At 38.0% G+C, this 18,674-nt stretch overlaps 1 protein-coding gene across 5 annotated transcripts in view; it reads right to left on the bottom strand.

Moving 5' to 3' along the window:
• RBM41 (RNA binding motif protein 41) overlaps window positions 1-18,674 on the bottom strand; it is a 58,720-nt gene that overhangs the window by 29,603 nt on the left and 10,443 nt on the right. The gene's annotated exons all lie outside the window — the stretch shown is intronic.

Below are 18,674 nucleotides of genomic sequence, written 5' to 3'. Positions count from 1 at the left end.
AACTAGAAAAAGAACAACTAAACACAAAGCCAGGAAAAAGAAGGAAATAATAAAGATTAGGGAATAAATCAGTAAAATAGAAAACAGAAAAAGAGAGAAAATCAGTGAAACCAAAAGCCGATTCTTTGAAAAGTTTGGCAAAATAGCAAACCCTTAGCTAGACCAACCAAGAGAGAAGACAAAATTGACTAAAATCAAGAATTAAGGATGAGGCATCACCCCAATGTTCATAGCAGCAATGTCCACAATAGCCAAACTGTGAAAAGAGCCGAGATGCCCTTCAACAGACAAATGGATAAAGAAGATGTGGTCTATACACACAATGGAAAATTACTCAGCCATCAGAAAGGACAAATACCCAAATTTTGCCATCAACATGGATGGGACTGGAGGAGATTACCCTAAGTGAAATAAGTCAAGCAGAAAAAGTCAATTATCATATGGTTTCACTTATTTGTGGAACATTAGGAGAAGGAAGGGAAAAATGAAGTGGGGGGAATCGGAGTGGGAGACGAACCATGAGAGACTATGGACTCCAGGAAACAAACTGAGGGTTTTAGAAGGGAGGGGGTAGGGGGATGGGTGAGGGTAAGCCTGGTGATGGGTATTAAGGAAGGCATCAAAATGAAACAATATTTAAGAATAAAAATATAATACCTATAAAAAGAAAACTATAGAACATAACAAATAAATTATAGAAGCACTAAATAAAGGAAGAGACATTCCATGTTCTTGGATTATAATAGTCAATATTATTAAAACGGCAGTTTTCCCCAAGTTGAATTACAGATTCAACACAATCCTTATCAAGTATCAGCAGGCTCTGTTATAAAAAAGTTGAAAGTTGCTTATACAATGTACATGGAAAAACAAAGGGCCTAGAATAACCAAGGCTGTTTTGAAAAACAGGAATAAAGTAAGGAATTACACTACCTGATTTCAAAACTTAAATAAAGGTAGACATTCAGAGTATAAGGATACATCAATGGAATCAATGGAATCAAAACAAATGCCCTGAAATAAACACTTACATTTATGGTCGATTGATTTTCTATGAAGGTGCCAAGACAATCCAATGGAGAAAATAATAGTCTTTACAATAAATAGTGCTGGGACCGTTGGACATGCATATTTAAAAACATGAACTTAGAATCTTTATCCCACACACAAAAATGAATTAAAAACAGATTAACAGATCTGTAATTGTAAGAGCTAAAACTATACATATTCTAGAATAAATCACAGGAGACTATCTTTCTGACCTTGAGTTCAGTAACGATTTCTTTCACATGATACCAAAATGCCCAAGTCATAAAGAAACAAATCGATAAGTGGAAACTTCATTAAAATTAAAAACTTTTGTGATTCAAAAGACACCATTAAGAAAATAAAGCAAGCTACAGAATGGAAGAAAATATTTGCAAATCATATAACTTATAAAGTATTTACATTCAGAATACATAAAGAACTCTTACCACTGAATACTAAGAAAACAACCCCATCAAAAAATGGGTAAAAGAATTCAATAGACACTTTATCAAAGAAGACATAAAAAAGGCTAATAAACACATGAAAAATATTCATGATTATTTGCTATTATAGAAATTCAAATTAAAGCCACAGTGAGATATCAGTACACACCCACAAGTATGGCTGTTAAAAATAGGGGAATAACAAGTGTTGGCAAGGATGTAAAGAAGTAAGAATGCTCATACATCACTGATGAGAAAGTAAAATGATGCAACCACATTGGAAAACAGTTTGGCAGTTCCTCAAATGGTTATATAGAGTTACCGTATGACCTAGAAACTCCATTCACTCAAGAGAAATGAAAACATAGCCATACAAAAACTTGGACATGAATGCTCATAGTATTATTCACAGTAGCCAAAAAGTGGACAATAACCCAAATGCCATCAGCAGCGAAAGGATAAATAAAATGTGGTATATCTATAGAATGGAAAATTTTTTAGTAATAAGAAGGAATGAATGCTGATACAGGTTACATGAACAAACCTCACAAACATGTTACCTGAAAGAAGCCAAATTCCAAAGATCACGTATTGGTAAGATTCCATTTATATGAAACACTTAGATATAACAAATTTATAGAGACAGAAGGCTTGGGGTAGGCACAGGAGTTATCTACTGCAACTACGTTGATGGGAATTTAGTAGAGTGATGGAAATGTCCTAAAGACTGGATTGTACCGATGACTGCATAAGTCAATAAATTTAAAATCACCTAATCGAATACCTACAATAGGTGAATTTTACCACATATAAATTATATATCTCAATGAAGCTGTTTAAAAATCAAGAAAAAAACCTATTGATCTCACAAAATGTTAGAACAGAAAATAGGGAAAATATATTAAAAGACACAAAAGAATAATTAAATGAATGAGAGGATATAGCATATTCACCTTTGAAGATCTGAAGATTCATACTGTAAATATGTCAATTGTCCTCAATTCATTTAAATACTCGACGGAATCTCCATCAAAACCACATAAGAGAATGTGTTTGAGTATGTGTGTGTAACTTGCCAAGCTGATTCTAAAATTTCCATGGAAAAACAAAGTATCAAAGTATACAAAACACTCTGGAATAAGAACAAGGTAGAAGGAATTGGTTTATTTTATTGTACCAGAGATCAAGACATTAAAAAAGCTAAAGTGTCATACTAGTTCTGGTATACTGATAGCCAAAAAGACCAAAGGAACAAAAGAGAGAAGCCAATAAAAACACCCATGCATATATGAACACTTGATGTATCCCAGAACTAGCAATATAACAACACTGCAGGTACATTTTCCAAAATACAGTACTGGGATAGAGGGTTATTTATATGGCAAAAAACAAAACAAAACAAAACCTGAAATCCTATTTCATACCATATACAGAAATCAACTCCAGGTGGATCAAAGACTTAAATGTGAAACGCAAAAACATAAAGTCTTTAGAATAAAGAACAATATCTTCCTGAGCTCATGTAGGGAAGGATTCATTAATCAAAGCACAAAAATTACAAAGTAGAAAGAAAAATTAATAGATTTTCATTACATACAAATGAAGAACTTTTATTCATCAAAAGACACCATAAAGGGAATGAAGTGATAAGCCACAAAATGGAAACAGACATTTTCAACACGTACAGCCAACAAAGAGCAAGTATCCACAATAATAAAGAACTTGTACAAATTTATAAGAAATGCATGTAAGATGAGAGACGGAATTTGGAAATAGAATATTCAGGACATAAATCACAACACTTTCCTACTAGCCCCATTTCTCTGTAGCACTACTGAAGGTAAGTAGTGATCACTGAGATCCCAGGGCTTTGGGGCTGAGCCACTGCTTTGATACAGGCCTAAAATGACCTCTGAACCAAGACTGCACCTGGACACAGATATGAACAGATGGAAAGATATTCAGAGAACATTTGTTAAATGGACAAAAGAACTGAACAGTCATTTCACAAAGGAGGCTATCCAAATGGTCAATTAAGTGTGAGAGGCCTTCCAACCTCATTAGATATCAAGGGAAGGAAGTTAAAACCGCAATGAAACAAACAAAACAAACTGAACTTAGACTCCTGAAAAATATCAATGCCTGCAAGATAGACAGACAGACAGACACACACACACACACAAACACACACACACACACACACACACACACACAGAGCTGTTATAAAGCAAACTAAAAGAATATGTGATCCCTGATTACAACCTAAATTTAAAATTGAGAAATTTAATTAGAAACTGTATTATTAGATAGTATGTGTAATAATGCTAAATTGCTTGAGTGATCATAATACCATGAATATACAGGAGAATATCTATTTTCTTAGAAGAGACATAATGGAAGTATTTAAGAGTAAAACCTCTTAATGTCTGAAATTTACTTTCGAATTGTTTAACAATACACAAACTACACAAACACACATTCTAGTGTAGAGGAAATTGGTAAATGTACGTGAAGGATGTGGGTGTACTATTCTTTCACTTTTTCTCCATGTTTGAAAGGTTGAGGCAAACAAGACCTTACTAAACCCTAGTCAAGTAAAAAGTCATATAAATGAATGCTAATTAAGAAAGGGAAGGATAATATACTGAAATATAAGTAAATACCCATCAGATTGGAGTTTGACAATACCCAGTGTGGACAAAGATATGGAGCAACCTGAACCTTCTTCGCACGTGGTTGGTAGGTTTTTAACTTGGGACAATCCCTTCACAAAAGAGGTAACATCTATAAAGTTGAACAGGTAGGAATTCTTCACCCCTCAAGTCCACTCCTAGGTATACATCCCGAGAAACTCCTGTACATGTGTCCCAAGATACATGTACAAAAATGATAACAGTAACAGGACTGATATTTACAGCACCCCCTCCAATGGAAACAACCCACATGTCCAACTACAGTAAAATGGATAAATAAATGCTAATATAACCACAGAAAGGAATATTATACTACAGTGAAAGTCAATGAACTATGGCTATACATTGAAGTATGGATGAATCTCACAAATTTAACAGTAGGTAGAAAAGGAAGACCCAGTGGAATACATACAGTACAATTTATTGATATAATGAATGCTTAAAGACAAGAAGAACTAAGCGCTGTCTAGCAATATATGTATAGTTGGTATTATCACAAGTCAAGACAGTGGTTAGATCTGGAAGGTAGGGAGATGTGATTTCCAGAGCGTACAGGGACTTCTGGAGTATTGGCAACGTTTGATTTCCTGACTTGACTGTCCCTAAGTGCTACATACTCTCTGGCACGATCCATTTCATTATTAGAAATATTTTTTAGGGGAACCTGGGTGGCTCAGTTGGTTAAGCATATGCCTTCAGCTCAGGTCATGATCCCAGGGTCCTGGGATCGAGCGCACCATGTTGGGCTCCCTGGCCTGCTTCTCCCTCTTACTCCACTCCCCCTGCTCATGCTTTCTCTCTCTTTCTCAAACAAATTTTAAAAAGTCTTTAAAAAATTTTTTTTAAAAAGTAAGCAGTAAAGAGGAGATAACTCAGTATACCAGGTAGAATAATATCCCCCCAAAATTCATGTTCACCCAGAACCTCAGAATGTAACCTTATTTGGAAATAGGGTATTTGCAGATACAGCTGGGACAACCCCTTCACAAAAGATGAGGTCATATTGGATTAGAGTGGGTCCTAAATTCAATGACTGGTGTCTTTTTAAGAAGGCCACGTAGAGACACAGACACACAGACATACATGTCACCTAACTGTAGAAGCAGAGATCAGAGTGATGCATGTACAAGGCAAGGATAGCCAGCAACCACTAGAAACTGGGAGAGGGGCACCACACAGTTTCTTCCTCAGAGTCTCCAGAAGAACCAACCTTGTCAACATCTCAGTTTGAACTTCTAGCCTCCAGAACTGTGAGAGAATACATTTCTGTTGTTTTGAGTCACCTAGTTTATGGTACTTTGTTACAGCAGCCCTAGGGAACTAATAGATTCTGCACTGGGAAATGGGGTGCTGCTATAACACATAGCTAAAAATGTCTAAGTGCCTTTGGAAATGAGTAATGGTTAGAGGCTGGAAGAACTTTTGAGTTGCTTGACAGCAAAAGGTCAGTTACCTTGAAGACTGTCAGTAGAAATATGGGTATAAATAGCAGTTCTGGTGAGTGCTCAGAAGTACAGAGGATAACAGAGAAAGCTTCTACCATCTTAGAGAATACATATATCATCATGAACAGAACACTGCTGGAGATATGAGCATTAGAAAATGTACTTCTGGTGAGGCATTAGAAGGAAATGATGAACATGATGAACATGTTATTGGATGCTGGAAGAAAGGCAATCTTTGTCATCAAGTGGCAGAAACTTGGCTGAATGGAGTTTTGCTGTTGGGTGGACTTCACTTATAAGTGGGTATTTAGCTAAGAAGATTTCCCAGCAAAGTGTGGAAGATGCATCTTGATTTCTCTTTGATGCTCATAATAAAATGATGAGAAAAGAGAGACAAATTGAGGAAGGATCTGTGAAAAAAGAAACCAGCACTTGATGATTTAGAGATTCTCGTGTATCTAAACAATGTGCTCTGGAAACAGGCCAATGGTGTGGCTAGACAGACTTTCACTGAAGAGGTTAGGTGTGTGACTCATGGATGCAATCAACTATTCTCATCAGAAGCCAGGAAGAGAGGAGGGGTTATCCAGAAAGGACCTGTGGAAAACCCTTATAACTGATTATATGGGTCTCTTGACGTGCGTGAGATCAACAAGGTTTTTAAAGAACTGCATACCAACAGAAACCCCAGCCTGGTGTGAAAGTGACAAAGATGGGACAAAATGAAGGATGACTGCAAAGGCAAAGCCACAGATGCAAAAGCAAATGAGGGTGGGGCTACAGCCACCTGGTAGGCTGAGAAGGTGGGGCTATCCCAGAGGACCCAGAGATCAAGACCGCCCCTGGGGGCCAGATGACAGAGCACTGAGCCCATAGCATTATTCTCAGGCTCTGAGACCTAACAGAATTTGCCCTGCTGGGCTGTTAACTTGCTTTAGACCAGTAACCCCTTTATTTCTTCCTTTCTGCCCTTTCAAAGTAGGAATGCTGATTCTCTGCCTGTCTCACAACTGTATTTTGGAAGCAGATAATCTCTCTGGTTTCACAGGTCTCTGGACAGAGAAGAGTTTTGTCTTAGGGTGGAACATACTCAGGGCCTTGCTGACACCTGGTTTTGATTATTTAGATAATGACACTTGAGACTTTTTGAGTTGATATTCAGATGAGCTTTCGGACTTGGACTTGATGCTGGAATAGGTTAGGGCTTGTGTGGATGTTGCAATGGGGTGAATGATTTTGTGTGAGATGGATATGAATATTTGGAGACGAGAGGGCAGACTACACTGGGTTGAATAGTGTACCCTCGAAATTCATGCCCATGCCAAGCCTCAGACATGACTTTACTTGTAAAGGGGGTCTTAGCAGATGTCACGAGTTAGGATGACATTACAATGAATTAAGGTGGGCCCTAATTCAAATGACTGATGTGCTTATAAGGAGGCCATGTGAAGGCACAGAGACACAGACACACACACTGAGACCACCATGTGATGACAGGGGCAGAGACTGGAATGATGCAGCTAGCTAGAACACCAAGGAATGCTGGTAGTGCCAGAAGCTAGAAAATACAAGGAAGGCTTCTAGAGACCTTTGGAAAGAGCATGGCCCTGCCAACGCCTTGATTTCGGACTTCTCACCACTGTGAGAGGCTAAACTTCTGTTGTTCTAAGCCACTAGATTTGAGGCCATTTGTTATGGCAGTCCTACAAAAAGAATCCAGTGATTTTAGAAAATTCTTCTAAGAAATTTTGTTGCAGAGAGAAGGAAAAATGACTGACATACACAATAGGAATGAATCTCAAAAACACATGCTCAGTTAAAGAAGCCTTACAGAAAGAACACAAAGGATATCATTTCAATTATCTTAAGTTCTAGGACAGGAAAATCTATATTGAAAAAAAAAACCAAAACACCAGTTGCCTCTGGGAAATTGCTGACAAGAAGTACGATAAAACTTTCTGGAATGGTGGTAATCTTCTATGGATTAGGTTACACAGATGCAGTGGTATGCTAGAAATGGCCCAATGATTAGACACATGTCTTCCAGACTTCATTTTCAGTGATAACACTTTGGTAGCTTAAGAGTTGCCATGCAAGTATGTACACCATGGAAACTGGCAAATGAAACAAATCAGAGCCCTTTTACTTTCTGAAGAGCCGGCTGTTAAACATTTGCCAATACATCACTACAAAAATGTATATACTAGTCAAAAGTTCACGGATGAACACTTGAAATTTGTGCAGTTCATGACATGCAAATTTTACATCAAAGAAAAAAATTTAAATATTTAATTCTAGTTAACAATATGCATACTGAATCATTTAGGGGGATATGTATTTACATTGGCAATTTATTTTTATTTATTGTTTTTAAAGATTTTATTTATTTATTTGACAGAGATCACAAGTAGGCAGAGAGGCAGGCAGAGTGTGTGGGGGGGAAGCAGGCTCCCTGCTGAGCAGAGAGCCCAATGTGGGACTCAATCCCAGGACCCCAGGATCATGACCTGAGCCAAAGACAGAGACTTTAACCCACTGAGCCACCCAGGCACCCCTGGCAATTTCTTTTATATACATCAATAAAGTAAGATGGGTTGATAGATGAATGGAGGGACAGATATGTAATAAGATATTAATGACAGAATCTAGTTGGTGATATAATGGGTATTTGTAATAAAATTTTTTCAACATTTCTGTGTGTTTGAAAATTTTCATTAAAGACTAGGGAAACATCATTTCCTATATAGATATCAAAACAATATTAACATATGTATTTAATTCTCTCATTTTGGTATTTCAATTTTTAAAACAAGTGCTACTCATTATGGTATAGTGAAGGCAGAGAATCTAACATATTGTTAGCTCAAGTAGCTAAACAACTGAAGGGCATTTTTGTCTATATCAATTTTTTAAAAAATATTTTATTTATATATTTGACAGACAGAGAGATCACAAGTAGGCAGAGAAGCAGGCAGAGTGAGAGGGGGAAGCAGGCTCCCCGCCGAGCAGAGAGCCTGATGTGGGGCTCGATCCCAGGACCCTGGGATCATGACCCGAGCTGAAGGCAGAGGCCCAACCCACTGAGCCACCCAGGCACCCCTGTCTTTGATCAGTTTTTAAAGATAGCTCACGGTAGGAGTATGCATACTACGGAAACCATCAGGTAGTAAAAAGCATATTAAAATCCTGAAAGGAGGGGCTCCTGGGTGGCTCAGTCAGTTGGGCATCTGCCTTCAGCTCAGGTCATGATCCAAGGGTCCTGGGATCAAGCCCCGCATTGGGCTTCTTGCTCAGCAGGAAGCCTGCTTCTCCCTCTCCCTCTGCCTGCTACTCCCCTTGATTGTGCTCTCTCTCTCTCTGTGTCAAATAAATAAATAAAAGCCTTTTAAAAAATCCTGAAAGGAAAGAAGCAATACTGGGGATAACTGACTGAGCTCCCTCAGGAGATCATAGGGCTAGGATCCAGCACAAATGTGTAAAGATTAACTTAAGGCACAAAGGATGTACCTACACCACTGAGCTGAGATGGAAGAAAATAAAGACTCAGGATGCAGAAGTTAGCAGAGTCAGGCAGAAAGCAGATGAAGGCTCTTATCAATGACAATGTTTCCTTTGAAATAGGAAACCTATCTGCTAAAAATAATGAAACAGTAGGATGGAAAGAATAATGAAGATCTAAAAGAGTATATGGAAGGAATGAAAAGGAGAGCTGACCAGGGACCAGGAGATACACTGCTTTACAAGCAAGAAGGCTCTAGATAAGATCAGACATGAGGAAACTGCAGAGGCATTAATCAGTAAATTATACAATTGTTCTCTGGCAATGCTGGAAAACTATGCTGCAGAAATAAAGAAGGCAATTAGTTGGATTGATTCAGGGTTGAGGTTTTTGCCAGGCGGGTATGGCACACAGACAAGGATACAAAAAGAATGCTTCACTGGCAAGAACATGAGTAAATAATGGGTGAGGGGGTCTAAGTAAGATGTGCAAGGAAAGAGAGACATGAAGGGGATGACAGATTGGGAGAAAATAAAAAGGTCAAGGAACTGGAGATTTCAACAGGGTTGAAGAGAGTTACGAGGGCCAGAAGTAAAAGAAATAGGCTGTGGTCAGAGTAATATACTGGGGCTTAAGATTTCAGAGGAAGTTTATTTCTAGAGATGATGTATGTTGCTTTCCCACTGATTTAAGGTTAGAAGATGGGATATGTGTTACTCCCCCAAAAATGTTTATCTCAAGACAGAGCAAAATCAGGGGCACCTGGGTGGCTCTGTTGGTTGAGTATCTGCCTCCAGCTTGGGTCATGATGCCAGGGTCCTGGGATCAAGTCCCATATCAGACTCCTTGCTCAGCTCCTTTTCCCTCTCCCTGCTTGTGCTCTCTTGCCCTCTCTCTCTGTCAAATAAATAAATAAAACCTTTAAAAATAAAATCTTTAAAAAAAAAGATACAGCAAAATCACACTTAATAAACCAAAAAATCTTCTCAAATCCCCTACACAGATGCTATGATCAAGACCACTGATGTTCACATAAGAACAGACCTAGATTTAAGTCCTAGCATGGCCACTTAACAACTGACCTTGAGAAAGTTGCCTACCTCCTCAGAAGCTCAATTTCATTATCTGTAAAATGGTTATAATACTGCCACTATCTTGCAGGGTTATTATGAAGTTAAATGAGCAAACATACAAAATGCTTAGCACAAGGAATGGCACAAACAAGCCCTCAAAAATTATTAGCTATTAGAAATTCTGTTTCAATGTAAGAAGTAACCATACTTCACCCCTACCTCTCACACTGATTACAATTCTAAAACCTGGCGAAAATTCAGGGAACATTTGATGACTGCAAAAATTACACAGTAGCAGGTGGAACAGGTGAGAATTTGAAATAACAAAGAGCCCATTCCCAGACACAGCATGATCAGATTGCTGAAAAGTAAACAGTTAGAACAAAAAAGAGTAGAATAACAGAGAGAGAGCATTTAAAAACCCTTATATTTATAGTCCACTGGTTTTTCACAAAAGACAATTTAACTGGGAAAGGATAGTCTTTTCAACTGAAGGTATCAGGACAATTGGATACCCACATGCAAAAACAGATTAATATAACCCTAACTTTACATGACGTGTAATTCAGCAATTAATTCAAAATGGTTCATAGACCTAAATGTACAAGCTAAAACTATAAGTCCTGCAACAGAATACGTATGAGAAAATCTCTGCAACCTTGGGTTAAAAAAGAAATCTTGGTTATAGGACCAAAAGCAGAAGTCATGAAAAAAAGTAAATTTGACTTCGCCAAAATCACAAACTTCCAAGCTTCAGAAGATATTGTTAAGAGAGGTGACATTAGTGAAAATGGCAGAGTACGGACCTCCTGAAATTTTCTCCTCCATAAAAGCAATGAGAACACTGTCAAAAAACATCAGGATCAGCTTTTCCAGGACTCTAGAAATTAACCAAAGGCCTGCAGCAATCTGGGAAATATTTATTCAATAAAAATAGCTAAACCTCAGCAAGAATAATAAATTTTGTGGCATTTTAACTCGCCCTTTCCTTGTCCTTTTTTTTTTTTTTCCAGGTCCGTGGTAACCTTGAAAACCAACAATGTGAAATCCCAGTGAAAACCAGCAGCCTGGCAGCTACCAGAGAGGGAAGAACGGGGCTGGAATACCTCCAAAGCACCACTGTCAGAGAACAGTCATCTAGGTGGCCTTTCTAGTAGTTTCCTGGAAGATTTCACAGGCAAGGCTCTCCTTGATGTAACTCAAAGCTCACCAACCAGTGCTCAGAGCCTTCTTCCCCAGAACTTTTGTCAAAAATAATCAGAGGCAGGGGATGCCTGGGTAGCTCAGTCCGTTAAGCATCTGCTTACAGCTCAAGTCATGATCCTGGTGTCCTAGGACCAAGTCCCACATCAGGCTCCTTGCTCAGCGGGAAACCTGCTTCTCCCTCTGCCTGCTGTCCCCCCTGCCTGTGCTCTCTCTCTTTCTCTGACAAATAAATAAAACCTTTAAAAAAAATACTCAGAGGCAGTTGGTGAATTCTTCCCCTGCCTGAGGAGGTAGAGCTGGGATAAACAATAGGTTAACCAAAAACGCCTAGACAGAAATTTTGGGGAATGGAATGTCCTTAGAGGGCAGTGAAAAGCTCCAACATATTTCCAGGAATCTAGAAGGCCACACATGTGCATAGGCCTGTCCTCATGGCTGGAGCTGTATGCACGCTCAGGAAAAACTAGAAAAAACCCTAAGCTCTTACCTGACTAATCTTAAGTCTCTGCATAAGCAGGAAGTGAGGGTTAAAATGGAGTTGTAAACTGCTTGGCTGACTATGGAAGATGTGCTCAGTTTGCATACAAATCCTCCATGACTAGGAAATCCCTTAGTTCGGGGAAGAGTACTAGTTCAAGGAATAATTAAAACACTGTGTTAAGTAAGTTAAAGAAGGTCACATGGTCCCATTTATAATGAAATGTCCAGAATAGGCAAGTCCATAGAGAGGAACAATAGAATAGTTGCTATCTGGGCTGGGAGAAGAAAAAGGAACTGAGAACCATCTCTCGGGTGATGGACATGTTCTAAAATTAGATAGTGATGATGGCTGACCAACTCTGTAAATTTACTATAAGTCACCGAATTGTACATTTAAAATTAGTGAGTTTAATGCTATGTCAATCATAACACAATAAAAAAGTGGGTGGAAAAATGACCTAACTACATTCTCTAGTAAACTCATTATAGAAAATGAAACTTACTTTCAAATATAGTAATATAGATAGGATAAAAGTAAAATGGACAGAAAGTAGTTCTAGAATGTTGGAGTAAGGACCTTGAAAATCCGCTCTTCCATAAACCCAAAACTCATTAAAAATTAAACTTTTGATAAGTCTGGAAATTAAATAGAGGCATACAACAATAGGAAGAACAGTTACTCAAGAAAAACAGCTGAGTCTCACTAAGAACAGTAAGACTTACTGCATTTCAACTTTCTGTAATCATGATTTCCTCTCTCCAACTTTGCAGTAGCCTTGAAAGCCAACAATCTTGCAACTGTGGTAACTGTAAATAAAACAGCAGCTTAGCTGATCTTATAGGAAGTAGAGCAGTCTGAAGTTCACCAAAAGCCCCACCCTAAGAGAACTGTCACTGCTTGACCAGCCTAGTACTTCACTGAAAAGCTATAATCTGAGGGTTTGTCTTTGACTTGGTTCACATCTCACTCTGCAGGAACAGCCCAGCCTTAAGGCATTTGTCAAAACGAATTGGTGAGGGTTGTTCAACACTGTAGCTGCTTGAGAAAGCATTACCAGTTGGGGCTAACAAGAGGATGACAAAAAAGTTAAAAGAAGACATAGGGAATGAGCACACACTTACAGTTTTCAAAAATATACTACAAAGCTATAGCAATGAAAACAGTATTAGCATAAAGACAGACATACAGACTAGTGGAACAGACTAGAAAGCCCAGAAATACACCCTCACATATATGGTCAACTGGTCTTTGGCAAGAGTGGCAGGAATACACAATGGAGAAAGAATAGTCCCTTCAATAAATGATGCTAGAAAACTGAATCTCCGCATGGAAAAGAATGAAATGGGGACCTTATTTTATACCGGTTACAAAAGTCAATTAAAAATGGATTAAAGACTTGGGGCACCTGGGTGGCTCAGTGAGTTAAACCCTCTGCCTTTGGCTCAGGTCATGATCCCAGGGTCCTGGGATCGAGCCCTGCATCAGGCTCTCTGCTTAGCAGGGAGCCTGCCTCCCCCTCTCTCTCTGCCTGCCTCTCTGCCTACTTGTGATCTCTGTCTGTCAAATAAATAAATAAATAAATAAATAAATAAATCTTTAAAAAATCATTTAAAAATATTTTAAAAATGGATTAAAGACTTAAAAAGAAGACCTGAAACTCTAAAACTCCTAGAAAAAAACAGACGAAAATTGTCTTGACATTGGTAGTGGTGATGATTTCTTAAATATAACTACAAAAGCACAGGCAAGAAAAGCGAAAATCGAAAGTGGAACTATATCAAACTAAAACCTGCATAGCAGAAGACATAATTAACAGAGTGAAAGACCATATATCCAATAAAGGGTTAATATCCAAAACATATAGGGAACTCCTACAACTCAACTTAACTATACTGGAATTCAAAATTTTTAAGATTTATTTATTTATTTGAGAGAGAGAGAAAGAGAGAGAAAGCATGAATGGGGGGAGTGGCAGAGGGAGAGACTCTTTAAGCAGACTGCCCACTGAGTACAGAGCCCAACGCAGGGCTCAGTCTCACAACCCATGAGATCACGACCTGAGCCAAAAGCAAGGGTTGGACACTTAATCCACTAAGCCACCCAGGGACCGCTGGAATTCAAATTTTAAAAAAATTATTTACCATGAGAGACTATGGACTCTGAAAAACAATCTGAGGGGTTTGAATTGACGGGTGGGTGGGAGGTTGGGGTACCAGGTGGTGGGTATTAAAGAAGGCACAGATTGCATGGAGCACTGGGTGTGGTGAAAAAGTAATGAATACTGTTATGCCAAAAATAAATAAAAATAAATTTTAAAAAATTATTTAAAAATTAAAATAAAAAAACCTGGTGCGCCTGGGTGGCTCAGGTCATGATCCCACAGTCCTCGGATCGAGCTCCACATCGGGCTCTCTGCTCAGTGGGAAGCCTGCTTCTCCCTCTCCCACTACCCCTGCTTAGGCTCTCTCTCTATGTCTCTCTCTGTGTCAAATAAATAAATAAAATCTTAAAACAAAAAAAAAATTTAAAAACCTGATTAAGAAATGTGCAAAGTATTTGTATAGACATTTCTCCAAAGAAGATATACAAATGGCCAACAGGAATATGAAAAAGTGCTCAAGAGCCTTAATCATCAGGGAAATGGCAATCAAAACCACAGTGATATCCCCTCACAACTGTTAAAATAGCCAACATCAAAGAAAACAAAATATAACAAGTGTTGGTGAGGATCTGGACAAACTGGAATCTTTATACACTTTCAGTGGGAATGTAAAATGGTGTAACTACTACAGAGATCACTTAGGTTTCTGCAAAAGTTTAAAAATAGAAATACCATGTGTTAAAACAACCCTACCGCTAAGTATTCAAAGAACTGAAATAAGAGCCCGCAAGAAATATCCGTACTTCTGTATTCAGCGCTATACTGTTCACGACAGCCAGGATGCGGAAACAACCTAACTGTCCATCAATGAATGAAGATAATGTGGTATATACATACAATGGGATATTATTCAGCCTTAAAAAAAAAATCCTGCCATCTTGACAACACAGATGAACCTTGAAGACATTCTGCTAAGTGAAAAAGGACAAATGCTGCCAACTTATGTAAGGTATATAAAATAATCAAACACAAAGAAGAAGAGAATATAATGGTGGTTGCCAGGGGCTGGGGTAAGGGGAAAATGGGGAGTTATTATTCAAAGGTTATAAAGTTTCGGCTATGCAAAATGACTAAGGTCTAGAGGCCCACTGTACAATGTTGTGCCTATATTTAATAATATTGCATTGTACATTCAAAAATTTGTTTAGTGTTCTTATAAAAAAGAAAGAAAAAGAGGAAATGAGATGTCCATAAGGGGCTCTGAGAAGTTCAGACATACTCCTGGGACTCTAGAAGGTAACAAACATGTGCTGAGCTATGTGTGTGCCCAGGAAAGTTAGTGCCTGAGAAGTCACTAATCTCTCACCTCTGGCTAACCTTGAGGCTCTGAACAAGTAGGAAGTGAAGTCTAAGGCACAGCTGCAAACTGCCTGGTGGGGCACTGAAGGAGGGACCCAACACACACACCCTCAACAAAGGCTGATAGAACTTTTTTGGTTCAAGGTACTTAAGGAAAACTTTCTCTACTCATTAGTGGACACTCTGCTTACTGAACAGACTTAAGCAGCTGCACATGACAAAGAATTCAAATTTACAGCATTAGTCTAGGACAGTCACTATACAAACATCAAGAACAACTAACCCTGGGTGTGTGGGGGAAAATGACTTTCAGAATTGTCACATTACATTATTTTAACTGACTCATTTGCACCAAAAAAATGTTAGACTGCTGTGGACTAAATATCTGTCCCCCATCCCCCAACAGGTATTTTGAAACCCTACTGGTGATGTGATGGTAATAGGAAGTGAAGACCTTTGGGAGGTAACTGGGATTAGATAAGGTCTTGAGGGTGGAGCCCTCATGAATGGGGTCAGTACCCTTATAGAAGTAATGAGAACTTGCTTCCTCTCCCTGTTCTCTGATATGTGAGGGTTCAACAAGAAGTTAGCAGTCTGAAACCCAAAACAGGGTTCTCACCAGAACCTGATCATAATGGAACCCTGATCTCAGACTTCCCGCCTCCAGAACTGCGGGAAACAAATCTGTTGTTTATAAGCTACCCAGTTGACGGTTCTTTGTTATAGCAGCCTGAGTTGATTAAGACAAATACATTGAAAAAAAGGGAAAGAAAAGGAGAACATGGCCCATACACAGGAAAGAAGAAACAGTCAATAGAAGCTTTCATGAGAAAACACACTGGGCTTCTCAGACAAAACTTTTAATCAGTTGTTGTTAAAGTTCTTCAAACAATTAAAGAAAACCATGTATAAAGAACTAAAGGAATGTTTCAGAATGCCTTACCAAATAGGGAATAAAAATAAAGAGACAGAAATTATAATAAAGAACTAAATAGAAATTCTGGAGTTGAAAAGTACAGTAACTGAAATGAAAACTATACTAGAGGGGCCCAACAGAAGATCTGGGCTGACAGAAAAATCAGCAAACTTGAAGATATGTTGACTACTCATCTAAGGAAGATTACTCTGAGGAGCAAAAACAAGAAAGAATAAAGAAAAAATAACAGCCTTAGAGACCTGTGGGTAAGCATCATGCACACCAACATATCCATAATGGAAATCTCAGAAGAAGAAAGAGCACAAAGAGTATTTGGAGAACTAATGCCTGAAAACTTCTTAAAATTGATGAAAAACATTAATCTACACATTACAGAACCTTGAAAGAATCCAAGTAGGACAAACTCAAGGGACCTATTTGGAGTCTGTCCAAGAGACATTCAGACATGTAGCCAAACTGTCAAAATCAAAAGATGAAGACTGAATCCTGACTGTAGCAAGAGAGAAGAGACTCATCATGGACAAGGAGTCCTAAATAAGATCAACAGTTGGCTGCTCAACAGGAACTACATGGGCCAGAAGGCAGTAAGATGACATATTTGGTGTGCTAAAGGAAAAAGACTACCAACCAAAAACTTCAGACTGGCAAAAAACTATACTTTAAAACTAAAGGAGAGAGGCGCCTAGGTGGCTCATTCGGTTAGGCATCTGCCTTCGGCTTGGGCCATGATCCCAGAATCCTGGGATCGAGTCTCAAATCAGGCACTCTGCTCAGAAGGGAGCCTGCCTCTCCCTCTCCCTCTGCATACTTGTGCTCTCTCTTTATTTATTTATACTCTAAATAAATAAACTGACAAAAAAACTTAAAAAAACAAAAAAATAAAAATAAAGAAGAAATTAAGACATTCCAAGATAAGCATAGACTAAAAGAATTCATCACTATAAGACCTACCCTATGAGAAAACTGTAGGGAATACTTCAGGCTGAAATAAATGAACACTCTTCAGGAACTCAAAAAAAGAAAACTATAAAAAGATGACTGTATAGGAAAACATAAAAAAAACCCCACAATATATATGTATTTGTCTTTGTAACTCATTTTCTTGTCCTGACTTAGGAAATAACTACATAATGAAATAATTATAATACTATGCTGATGAGCTTGAAATCTATAAAGATGTAATTTGTGTGACAGTAATAGTACAAAGGAAGAAGGAGAAAACGGATAAAAAGGACAAACTTTTTGAGTATTTCTGAAATTACGTCAGTATTAATACAAACCTTTTTTTTAAACTAAGATGTTAATTATAATCCCCAAGACAACTATTTAAAAAGCAACTAAAAAGATAGTAAAAGAGGCAACACGTTAATTAAAATTATATACTGGAAAAACCTACTTCATGTGAAGGAATAAATGGAATAACAGAGGGGAAGAAAAGAAAGAAGACAAAGAGTAAAATGGCAGACCAAATCCTATTTTAGCAAAAGATTCCAATTACATAGATTAAATATAAATGAACTAAACACTCAATTGGAAAAGTAGATTAAAAAAGGAAAACACAACCTAACTATTTGCTGTCCATAAGAGATACACTTTAGGGGCGCCTGGGTGGCTTAGTCGACTAAGCATCTGCCTTCAGCTCAGGTCATGACCCCAGGTCCTGGGATGGAGCCCCCTGTTGGGCTCCCTGCTCAGTGGGGAGCCTGCTTCTCCCTTTCCTCCCTGTTCGCTTGTGATCTGTTGCGATCTCTCTCTCTCTCTCTCAAATAAATAAAATCTTTTTAAAGAAAGAGAAAGAGATACACTTTAGACTTTTTAAAAAGTTAATGGAAAAAGATGCTCCATGCAAAAAAAAGAATCAAAGTATAGCAGGGTATAAGAAATTCTTCATTCTTCTTCCTTCCTTGGTAAGTCTAGCTAAGGATTCTGAATTTTGTTGATCTTTCCAAAGGACCACTTTTGGTTTTGCCTATTCTCTGTATTTTTTAAATTATTTTTTATTTTTATTATTATTATTTTTTTGCTCTAAGCTTATCATTTTCTCCCTTCAGTTTGATGTGGGTTTAGGTTTCTCTTTTTTTTTTTTTTTGTAGTTTCTTTTTTTTAATCGGGACTTTATATTTTTGAAGAAGTTACAGGTTCACAGCAGAACTGAGGGGAAGGTACATGGATTTCCCACATTACCCCATTCCCACACATGTATAGCCTATCCCATTATCAATATCCCCCATCAGAGTGGTACAGTTTTACAACTAATGGATCTACATTGACCCACTATGATTACACAAAGTTTACAGTTTACATTATGGTTCACTCTTGGCATTATACAGTCTAAGGATTTGGACAAATTATTCTAGCTTTTAAAAAAATTTTAGGTCTTAAGGTATAAGGTTTTGGTTATTAATTTA

This window comes from Mustela putorius, unplaced genomic scaffold (genome assembly GCF_011764305.1).
Source record: "Mustela putorius furo isolate JIRA1106 unplaced genomic scaffold, ASM1176430v1.1 tig00003901_pilon_pilon_pilon, whole genome shotgun sequence".
NCBI classification, from domain to species: Eukaryota; Metazoa; Chordata; class Mammalia; order Carnivora; family Mustelidae; genus Mustela; species Mustela putorius.
Note: the sequence above shows the minus strand (reverse complement) of the source record. Positions and strands in the feature narration are given on the sequence as shown.